The 18918-nt window shown below is 46.0% G+C and overlaps 1 protein-coding gene across 5 annotated transcripts in view; it reads left to right on the top strand.

The window, feature by feature from the left end:
- The window catches only part of KIF1A (kinesin family member 1A), a 416621-nt gene that overhangs the window by 369033 nt on the left and 28670 nt on the right, over positions 1-18918 (top strand). The gene's annotated exons all lie outside the window — the stretch shown is intronic.

Below are 18918 nucleotides of genomic sequence, written 5' to 3'. Positions count from 1 at the left end.
ACATCTGTGAGATTGAAGGGCTGGGAGATTGGGATAAAATAGTATTTTGTTGTCTTGAGTTAGGAGAACAGGATTTGACCTCAATGGTATGGGAGGAATGTTGGAAAGCCTGACAAGATACACATACCAAACTTACCTGGGCCATGCTGGTGCTATGAGGATCAGGTGGGTAGAGTTCCGAAGAAGGTTTTTTTTTACTGTTTTGGATATGAGAGATATCGGTGGAAAAGCGTACATGAGGTTTTATCCCCAATCAAGAAGGAAAGCGTCCTGTATGAGCCTGCAGTTGCTTGGTAAAATAGAGCAAAATGTATTTACTTTTGTATTTTGCTGTGATGCAGAGGTCCACATTTGGAAGACAACATGAATTGAACAGTTTGTTTACTATTAATTGCTGCAGAGACCACTCATGAGGTTGAAATACTGCTGAAATGATCCACCAGGATGTTTGAGATGCCTAGCAGATGTTGCTTGTAGCTTTGCATGATGGTGCTCTGCCCAGTTCCAGATCTTTAGGGCTTCCCAGCAAAGAAGCCATGATCCTGTTCCTCCCTGTCTGTTGACATAGAACATTGCAACTTGATTGTCCATCTGAATCAGGATATCCCTGCTCTGGAGGAAACAAGTGAACATAAGGAGAGTGAGCCATATCGCTTGCAACTCCAGTAGGTTGATCTGAAAGAGCAATTCCTGACCAAAGTCCCTGAGTACAGAAGGATCCCACATGTTCTCCCCAGCCTTTGGTGGATGTGACCATTGTAAGGATGAACTGGTGTGGAGATAAGTAGAAGGAGACTCCATCCCTTGGCACACAAAGATGTAAACACCACTATAATTCTCTTGCCATCAAAAGTGTGATGCACACTACTGAAGAGAAACGCTGAGTGAGTTCTTCCCATTGGGTCCATAGACCCCACTATAGATACCATATGTGGAAGCATGTTAATTATACGACATGAATGGCCATTGCCATATGACCTAATATGGCTAAGAGATTCCTGGATGTGAATCATGGATTTGGAAGTAGCTCCAAGAGTTGAGAGCATATTTGATCTTTGGTTACTGGGCTGAAATATCTTCTAGAGATGTGAATCGGAACCAGAATCGGTTTGGTTCCGGTTCTGATTCAAATCTTATAATTTTGATCGTCCTGCCCGATTGGTTTTTTGTTTATCGGCTGCGCCCGATCCGATAAACAAAAAACCCACCCCGACCCTTTAAAACTGACCCCTTAGCCTCCCCCACCCTCCCGACCCCCCCAAAAACGTTTTAAAATTACCTGGTGGTCCAGTGGGGGTGCCGGGAGCGATCTCCCGCTCTCGGGCCGTCGGCTGCGCTAATAAAAATGGCGCTGATGGCCCTTTGCCCTTACCATGTGACAGGGTATCCGTGCCATTGGCCGGCCCCTGTCACATGGTAGGAGCACTGGATGGCGCACTACCATGGCGCTCCTACCTCAGTTTGTCTGAGTCTCTAGTTGAAACTGTAGTCCCTGGATTGCTTCTTCTGTCTTCTGGATTCCGACCCGGCTTGTATCCTGACTTGTCTTCAGCTTCCGCCCTTGGTTCTGGTATTGACATCTGACTTCTGGCTTCCGACTCGGCTACGTCCCACGACTTCATCTCCAGCTTCCGTTCCTGGCTTGGTATCGTCTTCTGACCTTTGGCTCCCAACCCGGCTCCGTCCCACGACTCAGTCTTCTGCTTTCGTCCCTGACTTTGGTTTGGATCTCTGGCTTCTGGCTTCTGACCCGGCTTCGCTCTTGGACTCTGACCGGCTTCTTCATCACCTCAGGTAACCGGTACTTGCTGGCCCAGAGGATTCTCCTAAGTCCCAGCAGCTTGGGCTCTCACGGGCTCCTCCCGGGGGAGCCGCAGGCTTCCAAGGGTGAAGACTGTCCAGCTACTTGGGCCCAGCCATCCTTCATCAATCTCTTCAGCCGCAGCCTGGATCCTTGGTCGCATAGGATCCCACCTAAGTCCAAGAGATCCGGGTCCCTACGGGCTCCTCCTGGGGTGGACCTCGGACTTCCAGTAGTGAAGCCTCACCCGAGCCTCTCCTGTGCTGCCTCCCAGCTGTGATGCTTGCTGTGGTCCTCCACAACATACCATCTACTGTCTCAGCCAGCCCAAGGGTCCACGACCGTAACAGTTTGCAAGGCCATAGACCCGGCGGATCTTGCAGGCTTGAAAGCCATCCTGGGGATTGCACAGAGACTGCAATAGCAGCAAACTTGCCTTGAGTCCCTGATGACAACAGTGCAGGGAGGGACTAGCCGATCGCGTTGGCGGAGCCACTGCTTCCAGCCCTCCGGTACCTGGAGCTGAGACCAATGCCTGCACCCTCGAGGTATTCAGGAGATGCAAAGCTTTGCCGAGGGTTCTTGAACCAGTGCTACATTCGCTTTAATCTGCTTCCAGCTCAATTGCCGATGGACCGGGTAAAGACGAGCTATATCATCTTGCTTTTGGACAGGAGACCCTTGGCATGGGCCTCCAAACTGTGGGAGCATCAGGACCCCCGCCTGGCCAATTTGGTGCAGTTCATTACCACCTTTCGGCGGGTATTCGATAAGTCCTCCCGTAAACCTACAGTTGCATCGGAACTGCTCCAGCTGCGTCAGGGAAACTGGCCTTTGGTTGAACATGCCGTGGATTTTCAGACTCTTGCCACCGAATTCAACTGAGGAAGCGACAGCCTGCATCGCATCTTTCTGGAAAGCCTCTCCCCAAGGCTTCAAGATGAGTTAACGGCCAGAGATCTCCCAGACGACTTGGATGATCTCATTGATCTTGCGGGCCGCGTGGACCACCGTATCCAACCCCGGTTCCGAGACAAGAGGCCTGCTCGCAGACCTGGGAGCGCCAGAGTCACACCTTCCCGAAGCGGGCACTCTCCTTCTGCCTCTTCAAGGGCTTCAGATCCCGAACCCATGCAGGTGGGCCGGGGGCCTATCTCTCAGGAGGAAAGGAGAAAACGTCAGTCCCTGGGCCTGTGCCTGTATTGCGCTGGCACGGGCCATTTCCTTGCCCACTGTAGCGAGCATCCGGGAAACGCTCGGACCTAGAGACAGTCGGGGAGCTAACCCTAGGTCCCACCACTTCTGCCTCCCCGTGCACCATCCCAGTGACCTTAATCCTTCCTGAAGGAGAGTTCGAGACGCTAACCCTGATTGACTCAGGAGCCAGGGGAAACTTCATTTTCAAGGACTTGGCCCAGCAACACCAGATTGCAGTTCAACCCCAAAAACCCCCGCTCCGTGTGTCCTCTATTCAGGGGAGACTTCTTCCAGGGACCATTGATACTAGTACCAGGCCTCTCACGCTACGCACTGGTATTCTGCATCTAGAGGAGATTTCATTCCTCATCCTGGAGAGGTCTATGCACCCGGTCATCCTGGGACTGCCTTGGCTGCGGAAGCACTCTCCCGTTTAGGGATGTGAATCGTTATAGGACGATTAAAATTATCGTCCGATAATTTTAATATCGTCTTAAACCGTTATGGAACACAATACAATAGAGATTCTAACGATTTATCATTATAAATCGTTAGAATCGTGAGCCGGCACACTAAAACCCCCCTAAAACCCCCCCCCGACCCTTTAGATTAAATCCCCCACCCTCCCGAACCCCCCCCCCCAATGACTTAAATAACCTGCGGCGCATATGGCCGGCGCCATTTTCCGTACGAAAACGATTCGCGGCGGGAAATCGCTCCCTGACCCCCACTGGACCTCCAGGAACTTTTGGCCAGCTTGGGGGGGGGGCCTCCTGACCCCCACAAGACTTGCCAAAAGTCCAGCGGGGGTCCGGAAGGACCTCCTGCCGTCCAATCGTGTTCGTCTATGGCCGCCGCCATTTTTCGGCGCCATTTTGGAAAATGGCGCCGGCTGAAGACAACAAGATTCAGTAGCAGGAGCCCGTTCCGGACCGCTGCCGTTCCGGACCGCCGCTGGACCCGCAGGTTATTTAAGTCATTTGGGGGGGGGTTCGGGAGGGTGGGGGATTTAATTTAAAGGGTCGGGGGTGGGTTTTAGGGGTTTTAATGTGCCGGTTTTGCGATTTTACGTTTTTTTTGATTTTTCACGATATTTTACCCCCCCAAACGGCAACAATACGATTCCCTCCCCTTCCCAGCCGAAATCGATCGTTAAGACGATCGAGGACACGATTCACATCCCTACTCCCGTAATTTGTTGGGAAACCCTCCAGGTGGCATCCTGGGGGCCTTCGTGCTTCGGCTCTTGCTTGACAGCTATACCGCGACCACAGATACCTCTCCTGATGACATCATTGGCGTTGCCACCCCACTATCAGGACTACAGCGAAGTCTTTTCCAAGGAGAGAGCCGAGATCCTCCCAGAGCACCGCCCTTTCGACTGTCTGATCAACATGCTCCCTGGTACCTCGCCACCACAAGGAAGGGTATACCCGTTGTCCCTCCCGGAGACACAAGCCATGTCCGCATACATCCCGGAGAACCTGGACCATGGGTTCATTCGACCATCCAAGTTCCCGGCTAGAGCAGGCTTCTTCTTCGTGGCAAAGAAGGACGGATCCCTCCGACCCTGCATAGACTACCGAGGCCTGAACAGCATTACCCGGCGGGATCGGTACCCACTGCCCTTGATCCCTGAACTCCTGGACAGACTCCAGTGGGCTAAGGTTTTCACAAAATTGGATCCTCGCGGGGCCTACAACCTGGTGAGGATTTGTCCCGGCGACGAATGGAAAACCGCATTTAACACGAGGGATGGCCACTATGAATACTTGGTCATGCCCTTCGGGCTCTGCAATGCCCCGGTGGTTTTCCAAAACCTCATGAATGAGGTTCTGAGAGAGATGTTACATACCGCCGTAATTGTCTACCTTGACGACGAACTAATATATTCCAAGGACTTGGAGACGCACCGTGACGATATCCGCCGAGTGCTGCGGAAATTGCACGAGAATCAATTGTATGCGAAACTTGAAAAATGCCAATTCGAACAGGAATCACTACCCTTCCTTGGGTATATTGTTTCCTCTACAGGGTTCCATATGGACCCGGAGAAGGTCACGGCCATTAAAGATTGGCCTCAACCGATGGGAATTAAAGCGCTTCAGCGGCTCCTCGGGTTTGCCAATTTCTATCGGCAATTCATTCCCCATCATTCCCAGATGGTGGCTCCACTGACGGCCCTCACTAGGAAGGGGGCCGATGCAAAGAACTGGTCGGCGACGGCCATAAGGGCCTTTCAGGAATTGAAGACAGCATTCCTCCAGGACACCTGCCTTCATCATCCTGACCCTCAACGTCCATTTATCGTGGAGGTCGATGCCTCCAACATAGCCGTCGGGGCCGTGCTAAGCCAGTTGTCCCACGGAGGCAAATCCCTGCTGTGTTCCTACCTCTCAAGCAAGTTCACGCCCACAGAGAGGAACTATGGCATCGGAGATAAGGAGCTGCTTGCCGTCAAATTGGCTTTCGAAGAATGGCGCCAATGGTTGGAGGGGGCCCAGCACCCGGTAATCATTTACACAGACCACAAGAACCTGGAGTATCTGTGTCGGGCTCAGCATCTTAATCCACGGCAGGCGTGCTGGTCACTCTTTTTCAGCCGTTTCAATTTTTCCCTCTGGTATTGACCAGCATCCAAGAATGTCCGGGCGGATGCCCTCTCCCACACGATGGAGACAGAAGACACCATCAACCCGCCACAGTACATTCTGGACCCAGCCAAAGTTCTTCTGGCCGCATCTGATGTGGCTCCTGCAGGAAAGATCATGGTGCCCTCTCGTTCCCGGAGAAAGATCTTAGTGTGGACCCACGATTCCCTGACCGCCGGACATCCAGGGACAGCCAGGACCCTAGAGCTTCTGATGGAGTTTTACTGGTGGCTGCAGGTCAAAAAGGACATACGACTCTATGTCCAATCATGTCCTACCTGTGCCAGGCAGAAGCCCTTACATGGACGCCCCTGGGGGCTCCTGCAGCCGCTACCCGTTCCCATGGAACCCTGGACACACCTGTCCATAGATTTTATTGTGGATTTGCCGATCTCTGATGGGAAGACCGTGATCTGGGTCACGGTTGACAGTTTCTCGAAGATGGCCCACTTCTTCGTGCCCCTCGCCAAATTGCCTTCAGCGTTGGAGTTGGCTAGTCTCTTTACACAACACATCTTCCGACTACATGGACTCCCTTCGCACATCACCTTCGACCGTGGTCCCCAGTTTACAGCGAAGTATTGGAAGTATTGGAAGTCCTCCTGCAGGAAGTTCGGGGTGCAACTGGACCTGACAACCGCCTTTCACCCTCAGGCCAATGAAGGTCCTGGTTTAGGCACCGAAGGCATCGAGGGAGTCACCGGAGGCACCGATGGAGGCACCGAGGGCATTGATGGACAGATCGGAGGCACCAATGGCAGCAAAGACGCAATCGGTGACATCGATGGCTGAGGCATCAGTAGGACTCCCGATGGAGGAAGAAATAACGGTGTTTCTCCTTCTTCTGTCAATGAGAGAGGAATTGGGGAGGAGGAGGGCACTGGGGCCATCGGTGCCCCCGGATCCATCGGAGGAAAAGCGGCGAGCAGCACTTCCATCCTTGTTAGTAGCGGTGCCAGCTACAAGAACTGGATCGATGGCCGGCTCAGGAATCAGCACCAATATCGGAGGAATCTTGAAGCCTTGCATCGCTCTGCCGATAGCCTCTTGAATCATGAGATCCAATTCCTCACGGAAACCTGGAGCATGAAGCCCCCATGCCAGAGGAGGAGGCAGAGGCATAGCCGGAGGGATCACTATTGAAGGTGGAATTGCGGCTCGAACTCAGAGAAGGACGGTGCTTTCTCTGGATGGGCTTTCTTCGGCAGCGGCTCAGACGATGGCGACGTCGAGGGCTTGCCTGCGTCGATGGTCTGAGGTTTTCAGTGTCGATGTTGATGTTTTCCTTGACGATCTCCTCGGGCCTTATCCTGAGGAGAAATGGAGGGGGTCAACAGCCGTGGAGTCGTCGATGCTGGTCGGACACCAGTCGGTGCACGATACTGGCGTGACGTAGATGGTGTCTGCTCAGACGACGTCGAGGCTATGGACAGAGTCGGGGTTTGTGACTGAAAGAGAAGATCCATTTTCTCCATTCTAGACTTGCGACCGTTTGATGTCATTAGGGCACATTTGGTGCAAGTAAGGACATCATGCTTGCGCCCTAAGCACATTACACTGACCGTGTAAGGGTCTGTAATGGACATTGTGCGAGTGCAGTCAGGGCACCGACGGAACCCTGACGCCATGGCCTCCCAAAAATTTAGCCGTGGTGCAGTTGAAGGCCAGTAGGCCGCAAGGGCAGAACTCAACGGGAATCGACCGGAACCGGGTAAAAAACTTACCGGACCACCGCGGACTTGAAAAATCAATAGGGGGACCCCTGTGGGGTATCAATTTATGAAGAATAGTGAAGATGTTCCGTGAGGAAAATTCCTGTCAGGAATCTCTTTAGAGATCCTTAACCCACGTGGCTACTGCTGCACGGAAAAAAGAAGATTGAAGGGGTTGCAGGGTTAGTGCCATCCTGGGCATGCCCAGTAGGTGCCAGTCAAAGTTCTAGAAACTTTGACAAAAGTGTATCGTGATTGGGCTCCATCCTGTGATGTCACCCATATGTGAGGACTACCATTCTGCTTGTCCTGTGAGAATACATCTGATCTGGGTTTCCAACATGGTATTTTTAAACAATATCCATGCCTGAGCTAAACTCTTAACATTTGCAATTGCTTCTTTCAGTTTTTTCTAAACATGTTCCTCATTTTATCATAATCACTTTTTTGAAAGTTAAATGTTGTCTTTGTAGATTTCTTTGTTGTACTCCCTCCAGTTAAGTCAAATTTGATAATGCTGTGATCAGTATTTCCAAGTGGCTCCAACCCTGTTATCTCTCGCACCAAATCCTTTGTTCTACTATGAACACGGGTATAATGTTTGTGCATCACTAGTGATAATACCTGTGGTAGACCCAGGATAGCTTAATAATATATATTTGACCACTATGAACTAGGTCTAAAATAATTTTTCCTCTTGTTGGTTCTCTACCAGCTGCTCCATGAATCAATCATTTATTTCTTCTAGAAACTTTACTTCTCTAGAATGACCTGATGTAACATTCACCCAGTCAATGTTGGAATAATTGAAATCACCCCTTATTACTGTGCTGCTGATTTTGTTAGCTTCCCTAATTTCTTTTAGCATTTCATTGTCTGTTAGTTCATTCTGACCAAGTGGACAGTAATACGCCTCCACTACTATTTTATTCCCTTTTTCACCTGGAATTTCTATCCATCAAGATTCAACATTGCATTATGTTTCCTGATGAACTTTTATCCTGCTTGACTCAATGCTCTCTTTAACATATAGTGCCACCCCTCCATCAATTGGCCCATCCTATCATTTCAATATAATTTGTACCCTGGTAACACAGTGTCCCATTGGTTACCCGCTTTGCATCAGGTCTCAGAAATACCAATTATATCTACATATAGAAACATAGAAACATAGAAATGACGACAGAAGAAGACCAAACGGCCCATCCAGTCTGCCCAGCAAGCTTCACACATTTTTTCTCTCATACTTATCTGTTTCTCTTAGCTCTTTGGTTCTATTTCCCTTCCACCCCCACCATTAATGTAGAGAGCAGTGATGGAGCTGCAACCAAGTGAAATATCAAGCTTGATTAGTTACGGGTAGTAGGGGAAGTAACCGCCGCAATAAGCAAGCTACACCCATGCTTATTTGTTTTACCCAGACTGTGTTATTCAGCCCTTATTGGTTGTTTTTCTTCTCCCCTGCTGTTGAAGCAGGGAGCTATGCTGGATATGCGTGTAGTATCAGTTTTTCTTCTCCCCTGCCGTTGAAGCAGAGAGCTATGCTATACTCTCCCATTCTATTTTTTAGACTTCTTGCATTTGTATACAGACATTTAAAAGTATGGTTTTTGTTAATATTAAAACCTTCTCATCAGTTGACAAGGGTAATTTGGAATCTTTCTGCACTTTACTTAAAGGAACCTGGCCCACCCTAGCATTTATTGCAGCCTCTCTACTGGGATGCCCTATTTTTCCATGTTCTCTTAGTATTCATCAAAGATGCATCATTCCTAACCATTCCTAACCATGCAATAAATATGCGCAGAAAGCGGGAGCTGAAAAGTCAGCGCCCACTTTCTTAATGCACCTCCAGGTTGCCCCCCTGAGGGCGCCATGCAATATTTAAATTAGGGGGTCGCGTTAGCAAGGAGGCGCTAGGGTCACTTGCGCGCCCCTAGCGCCTTCTTGCTAACAAGAACCTGATCAGCATCAGTCGTCCACCAGTTAGGAAAACCATCACTGAGTTGTTTTTTTTCACTTTTTTTTTTTACTTTAGTTTTTCCTCCCACTTAATATCGCAACGATATTAAGTAGGAGGCAGTACAGAAAAGCAGTTTTTTTCTACTTTTCTGTACTGGTTTAAGGAGCGCTCCACTATTAACGCCTGCTCCAGGCAGGCATTAATTTCTGATCACTAAATATGTGTCCTAGATGAACATTTTTTTTTTTTGCATGGGAAGTGAATACTTAATAGCCTCATTCAAATGCATTTGCATGTGATGAGTGCTTTTATATTCACTCCACGTTGGCTGCGCGTTGTAGAGGTTTTAATTTCCTTATTGCAACCCGCGTCCAACTGCGGGTTATACAGTGTGCTTGGCTGAGTGCACTGTATTGCTTCGGCCCCCATGTACTTCTGAGCGACTGTTGGCTTTACTCCATTATTTAGTGTAAAAGCTGCACTATCTCCTTTTTAAAGGTTAGTGCCAGCAGCCTGGTTCCACTCTGGTTAAGGTAGAGCCATCCTTTTGGACCCCCTCCCCCAAAATGAAGCCTAGTTCCTAACAAATCTAAAACCCTCTTCCCTGCACCATCATCTCATTCATACATTGAGACTCTGGAGCTCTGCCTTCCTCTGGGGTCTGCATGTAGAACATGGAGCATTTCTGAGAATGCTACCCTGGAGGTTCTGGATTTCATCTTTCTAAATAAAACACTAAATTTGGGCTCCAGAACCTCCTTCCTGCACTTTCCTATGTCATTGGTATCCTCTTGTACCAAGACAGCCAGCTCCTCCCCAGCACTATCTAAAATCCTTTCTATGTGATGCGTGAGGTCTGCCACCTTCGCATCAGGCAGGCAAGTTAACAAGCGATCCTCATGCTCACCAGCCACCCAAATCAATTCATTTGGAACCAGAGTCAGAGCAAATGGATCAGGTGCATTGGAATATGAATATTGGGATCCTTGAGATCTAGGGCACACATTAATTTGCCCTGTTGTATGAATGGAGGGATTGTGCTGAGGGGAGTTCACCTTGAATTTCTCTCAAAATATATATTTGTTGAGAGGCCTCAAGTCTAGAATCAGACATACTCCTCCCAACTTATTTGGGATAAGGGCGTATCTGGAGTAGAAACCCTGAGACTCTCCACTGATTGATGGTTGAGAAGAGATTGCACTTTGTGAAGGATCTGTGGCAGATGAGAGGGATTCAGATGAGAAGATGTAAGGGGGAGGGATGGAAGTTGAAAGAAATACAACTGAACTCATGCTGCACAATGCTGAGAACCCAAGAATTCTGAGTTATCTGGAGCCATTTGTCAAGGACTGGTGAATTCATTCCACAAATGGGAGGGTGGGGAGTGGATTGATCAATGGGATCAAAAACTGGGCCCTGGTTTAGGCTCGGCCTGCTAGGTAGTTTTTTGCTGCTTGTGGTCCCGTTGTCTAGGCCTGATTTTGAAATTGTTTTTGATGCTAATGTGGAAAAGTTGGGAGGTGGCACTGCTGAAAAGACCTAAAAGGCCACCTGTGAAAATACAGCCTTTTTTGTTTTAGGAGTGGTAGTTATGCCACAACTGAGCGGACTGTTCTGGAGCCAGAGTTAGAGATTGAACTGCTATATTTTGGTCTTTTTATCTGCGAGACTGTTTCTCGAAGCTTCTCGTTGAAGAGGTTGTATCAAGAGATGTGCATTTGTTTTTCCCAAGTTAGGTAATTTCAACAAAATTGCCTAATTCAGTATATTTCGGGGGAACCTAAAAACGAATGGAATTTTTCCAAAATTTCAGAAAAATTTGTTTTTCACATTAGTGTGCACTAACCCGAAAATTGGGGGCCCCTGAAAAAGAAAACCCTGAACTGCAGGAAAACAAAATTTCCCACAGGGGGCCCCGAAACAAAGCCTGACATGATAAAGAAACACGATACACATCTCTAGTTGTATCCTAGGCATGGGAGGTCTGCTAATTTTTCATGGACATCCTCTTGGATGGAACTAGCTCATAGCTATGTCATATATCTAGCTCCAGTGTAGGCTGCAGAGGCCCTTGCAGCAGAATGGAAGGATTCAAATACTGAATAGCAGAGGTGTTGCACAGATTCCTCTGCATTCCAGAATGGCTGTGGAAATGTATTTTGATCAGATAGAGGTAAATATGGTTTCAGCTTCTGCAGACAATCATGAATGTATTGAACCATATAGAACTGATACATAACAATACGGGTGGACAGCATTTTAATCTGAAATGTCCTTTTGTCAAGTAGTTTCTGATCTTTATCCACTGGGTAATTTGATTGAATATGTGTTTTCTTTGCTTTCTTCATAGCCGATTCCACAATGACAGACTAGTGCAGTAGGTGGACGATGCCAAAACCAGAAGACCGTTGGAGTCAGAATTTGAGGTCTTGTTTTTTAGACATGGGAGGACATGAGACAGGTTGTTTCCCATAACTTTATTAGCAATGTTTTCAGAATTTCATGATCTAGTAAGGCAGAAGGCTCAGCAGGTATGTCAAGGATCTTGAGTAAATCAAGGAGTTCTGATCGCGTGTCTTTGCCTTTATGAACCTGACCACCCATGGCTATCATAAACTTCTTCAGAAATTTAGAGTAGGCGAGGTCCTCCAGAGGTGAAGAATGTTCTGGAAGATCAGGTAGAGCATTTGACAGTATGCTGGTGGATTCATCTACCGAGCTTATGAGTTCTAGTTCACTGAGCCAAGATGCAGTGAGGAAGAAGGGGATGAAGGACGTTCCTCATTTTGGGGTTTTAGAGGAAAAGCATGCCCCATGATCTCTGAATGAGGACTCCACTGCAAGGAAATGCATGGATGAGGAGCCCAAGAAAGGTGAGTTTGTGATTCTGGTCTTAGCAACCACTGATGCTATGGTGAAGAAGAGAGGCTGGAGATTTCTATCTGTCTCTGAGACAAGAGAGGTAAAGAAATTCTTTACTAACCCCACAATATGTTTGTAGGACTGCTGGGTCCTATGGCATGAGGCTGGTGGAGGAACATCTTCTTCTGAAAGTAAAATTGGTTCTTGTTATGTTACATACGGTGTATTGGAGGAGCGCAATATGTTAGCCAGGATCGGATCCCTCATCTATAAGCACAGCCTTTCCACTACCAATCTTAGGGGTGTCATCCTTTGAACCAGTGGAGACAGTAAGGGCAGTTTGACCTCTTCACCCGCCTACATTGAATGAGCTGAATATTGTTGGGTAGAAAGACTTTTGGGATCCCAGGATGGAAATACAGAATCTCTGGACGGTGCACATGAATAATTTGTGGTTTGTATGTTTAAGGATGGTCCAGGTACCTCATGGAGCAAGACATGCATTAAAAACATCCACGATATGGAGACGACAGTGCGGCATCAGAAAAAATCTACATGCATCAAATACATTGGAAAGAACTGTAGTGAAGCATCGTTCATCAATGGTTGGTGCACCATTGACAGTTACATCAGTGCAGAAGGCATAGGATGCATTGGTGCCTTATGTGTTGGGTGCATCGATGCACTGTGGGTCAGGAGCATCTGTGCATTGAGTGATCAGCAGTGTTGAGTGTGTTGATGCACTCAAATGCATTAGTTACTTTGAGTGCATCAATGGCTTTTAGTGCATTGATGGTTTTGAGTGCATCAAAGACATTGAATGCATCTTTGGCTTCGATTGCATTGGTGCACAATGCTTCAAGAGTTTGGCTGCACAGGGTTTTGAATGCATTGATGTAGAGCTGGCATGCATGGAAGCATTGGTGCTCTGGTGCTTTGATATACCTTGCTGCATTGGTGGCACTGAAAAGTGGTGTTGCATTGGCATTCATGTTCCCTGACGCTTGAGTTTCTTCAGCATATGGGGTTAAGCTCAAGAAAGTGATGCTGCTTGTGTATCGATGACTGCCAGGCAGCTAAACCCAAGCCTGTGGACTTGGCCTTCATGGTCTGGGTAATTATGAGCAGCTGTGACTCTTGGGCTTTCCCAAGGAGCAGATGATGCTGCACTGAGGGAGGACAAATGGCTATGGCTACTCTGAGGTTTATTCAGCTTTTCCATATGCAAGGCCTTGGAAAGTTGTTAGTGCAGGGACATCCATCCATAGGCTGCACAATTCTTCTGGTCATGATCTGGTCCCAGACAATAGTTGCAGAGTTTGTGTCTCTCAGTGAGGACATCATTTTTCCACATGGGCAGCTTTTGAAACCACACATGGTTGTTGACTTTTTCTTGTGGCATGACATTTTCAGGGAATAGAGGGAGCACTCTCAGAACCAGTTTTCTGGGTTGTTTTTTTTACTAGCACTGAAAAGTGCTGTTTGAGTGGCTGCAGAAGCAGTGATGCAAGGCAGAAGGAATCTTCTGAGGAAAATATAAAATTGAAGAAAAAAGTGGAGGAGATAGAAAATTTACATCCTTCCTTTAGCTCAGACAAAAAATGACTAAGGAGGCTCATGAGACAATGACTGCACGCGAACTCCCATATATACCTAGTAGAGCTCAAAGCTCTACAGATTGGAGAGATAAATCCATTCAGTCCCACCAGATGATGTCACCCACATATAATTATCACTAAGTATCATTCACCTGCCCCATTAATTACTTTTTAACACAGATTATATATGAAATACCAGCTGTTTCTTCCTCAGTTAGACTGATAGAATTATGTTCCCTTTTCTAAAATCTGTCAGAGCCAAGTTCATTAAAGAATCAGAGATTTGATCATTACCATAATTACCTCATGGGAGTAAATACAAATTGCAAGTTAATGAATAACAAAAGTGGAAACTACATTATCATTTTAAACAGGAAAGCAAAATCATCAGCAAGTACTAAGTTGAACAAAATTCACTAAAGTCAAAAGACAAGAAAAACAAATGAGAAATAGCAATTGTATCATTTGTATGCAGCTTCCACTGAAATAGAGTATAAACAGGGCTGCAGATCTTAATAGACACCTTATTTTTCAGAAGATTGAATTACAGGAGGGACTTTGTGAAAGCTATCTAAATTAATAATTAGATTACTTTTTTAAAGTCTATTCTTTCCTTTCTTTTCCAGGATAATTTGTAACAGTCCCAAAAGGGCGCTTAATGGCAAGAAGCAAGATACTTCTCTGAGTTTACCCATCAGTATAGCCTTAGAATCATGTTAAAAGGTCCTCACCTTCCCTTCTGATTCATCTTCCAGAGCTTATATTCAGTACCTAAATGAAACTAGTCAGATTGGAGTTTATGTATTTAGTTATTTTAGTTGTATTTGTTTACTCAGGAATCACTCAAAGTGTAAACATATACATAAGATAAAAACTCCACCATCCACCCTTCACACTCATCTAATCATAAATAAAATTACTTCTCCTTTTCACTTTCATCCAACCTAGCTTCCCAATAGTTACAGTAAATAAAACAAAAATTTAAAAAATTGATACATATTTCACCCACTCTGCCCTCAACCCAATAATCTCTCAGCCCACTCAACTCTCAACCCTTTGCTCGTTTCACCCTCAATCCAATTATCTCTTAGCCCATCCTTCTCGACAGTCTTTGGCTCCTAAAATCAAACTAGAATATATTTCCCATAAATATTGAAGTAAAACATCCTAAAAATGAACATACTGAGTCAAACAACCAAAATATGTTCCCTAACTTCAGATAGAAGGGTCTCGAATGACAAAAGAAACTTAATTCAGTAGACTTGGATCAAAATAAATAAAAACAGTTGTATAAGTGAGCTCTAGTCTTATCTGAAAAAATGGAGGAATCTGAAGTAAGTCTAAGTGAGATCATCATAATGACCTAGATGGCCTATAGGCAATAATATTATTAAAGATAAATGGGCTAGATTGCTTTAAACCATTGAAAACAAAACACAGTTGCTTTGATACCAATATTTTTTATTCGATCCATATGAATGACATATGGTATCAAAAGCAGCTGCTTGGTCTTAAAGTACCAACAAGGTGTCCTTACTTTTATCTTCCTAAACTCAAATTTTGTTCACTAAACAAAGTTAAACTGATTCCATGCTATGTCTTGGTCTAAAACCCAAATGTCTGGGATGCCGTACAAGTATATTATCCAAGAATGACTTCACAATTTCAAAAGGTTTTCCTTAAAAAGGGAGATTAGGTACTAGCCAACCATTTTTCAGAACTTCAGGGTCCAGATTATTCTTTTTAAGCACCGGTTGAATAATTGCTCATTTCAGCACAGAAAGAAAATAACCCTGTTGTAAATTACCATTGATAATCAAAGTTTACCTATTCCTTGAATGAGTAGTTTAGAAGGGATAGGCTCAAGGGCACAGAAGGTGGCATGCAAGGATTGAAAGTCTTCAATGTTTCAATCTCTGAAATTAACCTAAATTCATCCCAAAGTTCTGGATTCACATTAGCTGAATATACAGATAAATCCAAATTACCTTCATTAGTCATATTGGTGCCAAATGGTACAATCTGAGCGTCCTTTGACTCTGCAATCCCGAAACTATGATCTAATCTATTGTGAGTGAAGTTAATTACACCCACTTTAAAACTAGCATGATAATGTGAGTTACCTACTGGTTTTAATGCAGATGTTAAATCAATTTTTAATGCTCTATATGAGGTAGATTTTAAAAGCCAGGTGCACACCAAAATCAGAATGGCTTGCGCATGCCCACAGAATGTTAAAAGCCGCCCAGATGTGCACATATTTCCCACTGCACACATATCTCAAAAGTTTTCAAAAAGGGGTGGGCCGTGGGTACGGTCTGGGTGGGATATGGGTGTTTCAGGGCATGGCCAAGAGATGTGCACGTAAATACTTACGCGCCTGGGCGTATGCCCAAATCCTCTGCCATGTAAGTTTACTTCTTTTAGGGATGAGGTGTAAGTTTAAAAAATTAAAAAACTATCCATACCTGAGGGGTTTTAAAGGTCTGGGCTAATTGGGGAAAGTGTAAGCTATTCAACTAGGGGAGTTTGGAGGACCTAGCTGTTAACTAGGCGAACTGGTAGATGAACTGGTGAAACTGGCAATGGTGTGGACACACACTGCTTTTAAAATTCCTTGACTTATGCGGTAGAAGCAGGATTTACGCATATAGGAACACACCCATTTAAAATTAGGTGAACAAGTGCACACAGACTATTTTTTATCATGCGTGCAAATTATAAAATTGTTGTGTATCTGGGTGCGCCCATGCTTCAGTTTGAAAAAAGTCCCTGTGAAGTAATGAGACGCAGCAGTGATTCCATGGCCATGCTGACTAACAGGCCGATACAGTACAGTGCACTCCAACGGAGCGCACTGTTAGCCGGCATTTGGACGCGCGTTTTCGACGCACTAGCTTTACCCCTTATTCAGTAAGGGGTAATAGCGTGTCCAAAATGCGCGTCCAACCACCCCAAACCTAATAGCGCCCGCAACATGAAAATGCATGTTGATGGCCCTATTGGGTATTCCCGCGCGATTCAGTAAGTAAAATGTGCAGCCAAACCGCACATTTTACTTTCAGAAATTAGCACCTTCCCAAAGGTAGGCACTAATTTCTCTCGGCACTGGGAAAGTGTACAGAAAAGCAGTAAAAACTGCTTTTCTGTACACCCTCCGACTTAATATCATGGTGATATTAAGTCGGAGGTCCCGAAAGTTTAAAAAAGTAAAAAAAAAAATAATTTTGAAATAGGCCCGTGGCTTGAGGGTTGAAAACAGGACGCTCAATTTTGCCGGCGTCCGGTTTCCGAACCTGTGGCTGTCAGCGGGCTCGAGAACCGACACCGGCAAAATTGAGCATCGGCTGTCAAACCCGCTGATAGCTGCCGCTCCTGTCCGAAAAGAGGCACTAGGGACGCGCTAGTGTCCCTAGCGCCTCTTTTTACCGCTGGGCCTAATTTAAATAAAAATTTTTACTGTATCGCGCACATAGGAGAGTGTCCTGTGCGCGCGCTGGGAGAGCGGGCGCTCGCCCGCTCTCCCACGGTTTTTACTGTATCGGCCATGGGAACATTACTGTGTTCTATATTTCAGGTTTCTCTGCATAAATCACCCATACTGAAAGGCCTGGTTAGTGCAGAGAACACCCCCACCCTCAGAAAAGGCTTCCATGCCCTCTTTCAAATTCACCTAATGAAACAGAATGGGCCTTTGGAATCTAACTCCCACTCCTCAAAACACTATAAGGCCAATATTCAAAAAAAGCTCAGCTCCTAAATTTAGGCCTCTAAGGCCTGGATTCATCATTCCTCACAGAATGATGAATCCTGTGAAACCGGGGGGGTGGGGAAGCGAGGGGGGGGCGGGCCATCATGAAAAGTGGTGCTATTCGGTGTGCTACTGCCGACAATAATGTTAGTAACATTGTCACCGGCAGCGAAGATACCGCAGACTCCGCCCCTCCCCACCTTGACTCCGCCCTCCCTGCCCTGTCTCTTCCCCTCCCCCTAATTTGCATTCTATTGCATGCGAAAATGCCCTTTTCGCATGCGCTAGAGGCTTATCGCATGCGATACAGCCATATTGCATGCAATAAGCCTTTGATGAATGACCCCCAAGTTAGATGCTTATTTTCAACTTAACTTAAGAGGCTTAGGAAATAATTTTCAAAAGACTTTACATGCATAAATGGGCTTTTGAAAATTGCTAAAATATATGCTACTTTTTTTGTACATAATTCCTTTGAAAATTCACTCCTTAGTTTTCAACTGAAAATGTAGTGTCCTAAATCTGGGTCTGCTACTCAGTTGTCTAGATTTAGACTCCTAGGTTAGGTGCCTTATTCTGAAAATCAGTGCTAAGCACCTAACTGTTTCCCCAATCCTAAATCTGCTCCCTTTAGCCACCCACTTTTTGGCATCTAAATTAGGAGCCTAGTGAAATTAGAAGCCTCATTTTAGGTACTCAGTCCAAGTAAATTTTATAAGGGCCAATTCAAGAACTTAACTCCCACAGTTTAACACCTAAATTCTTTGAAAATTGATCCTAAGAGTCTTCCCTCTGCCTCCAAAACCAACCTTGGAAGTCTGTCATGTTTCAGGGAATCGGAGTTTGGATGCCCATAGTATTTTGGGAGACATGGTGGTTGAATTTGGTAGCAGCTTGAGTTTTAGGAGGTGGTGGTGGTTTGGGGGAGGACCAAAAGGCCTATTCTGTTTTTGATTCTTTTAGTTGGGAAGGAGAGGTTTCAAGAGACCCATAAGAGTCTGAGTGAGTGTTCATTCTTTTCAGAGGTTGGGACATAAAGGTCTGCTCTCTTTCAGGGAGGAGAGGGAGAGTTGCCTAGAGGCCCTGCATTCTGTGTGGGGAGGGGACCCTGGAGGCTGGTGATAACACAGTCTGCTAGTCTATTTTTCAGCATTTGTACAATCAGCGTTAATATGTCATGAAGTAATTTGCTAAATAGCCAATTACATATGCATTAGCATTACTGTTGGAGAGCTGGTAGAAACACTACTGTACATGCAAATAGTGCGTGTTGTACATGGGTATTAGCTAATGCTTTAATGCAGATGTTAATGTTAACACCCTTTAGTAAATAGGCACCAAGACTTTAGTGCATATACTTCAAGATTGCTTAAATAATCATGC

This window comes from Rhinatrema bivittatum, chromosome 9, assembly GCF_901001135.1.
Source record: "Rhinatrema bivittatum chromosome 9, aRhiBiv1.1, whole genome shotgun sequence".
NCBI lineage: Eukaryota > Metazoa > Chordata > Amphibia > Gymnophiona > Rhinatrematidae > Rhinatrema > Rhinatrema bivittatum.
This window is presented reverse-complemented; position numbering and strand designations above follow the sequence as displayed.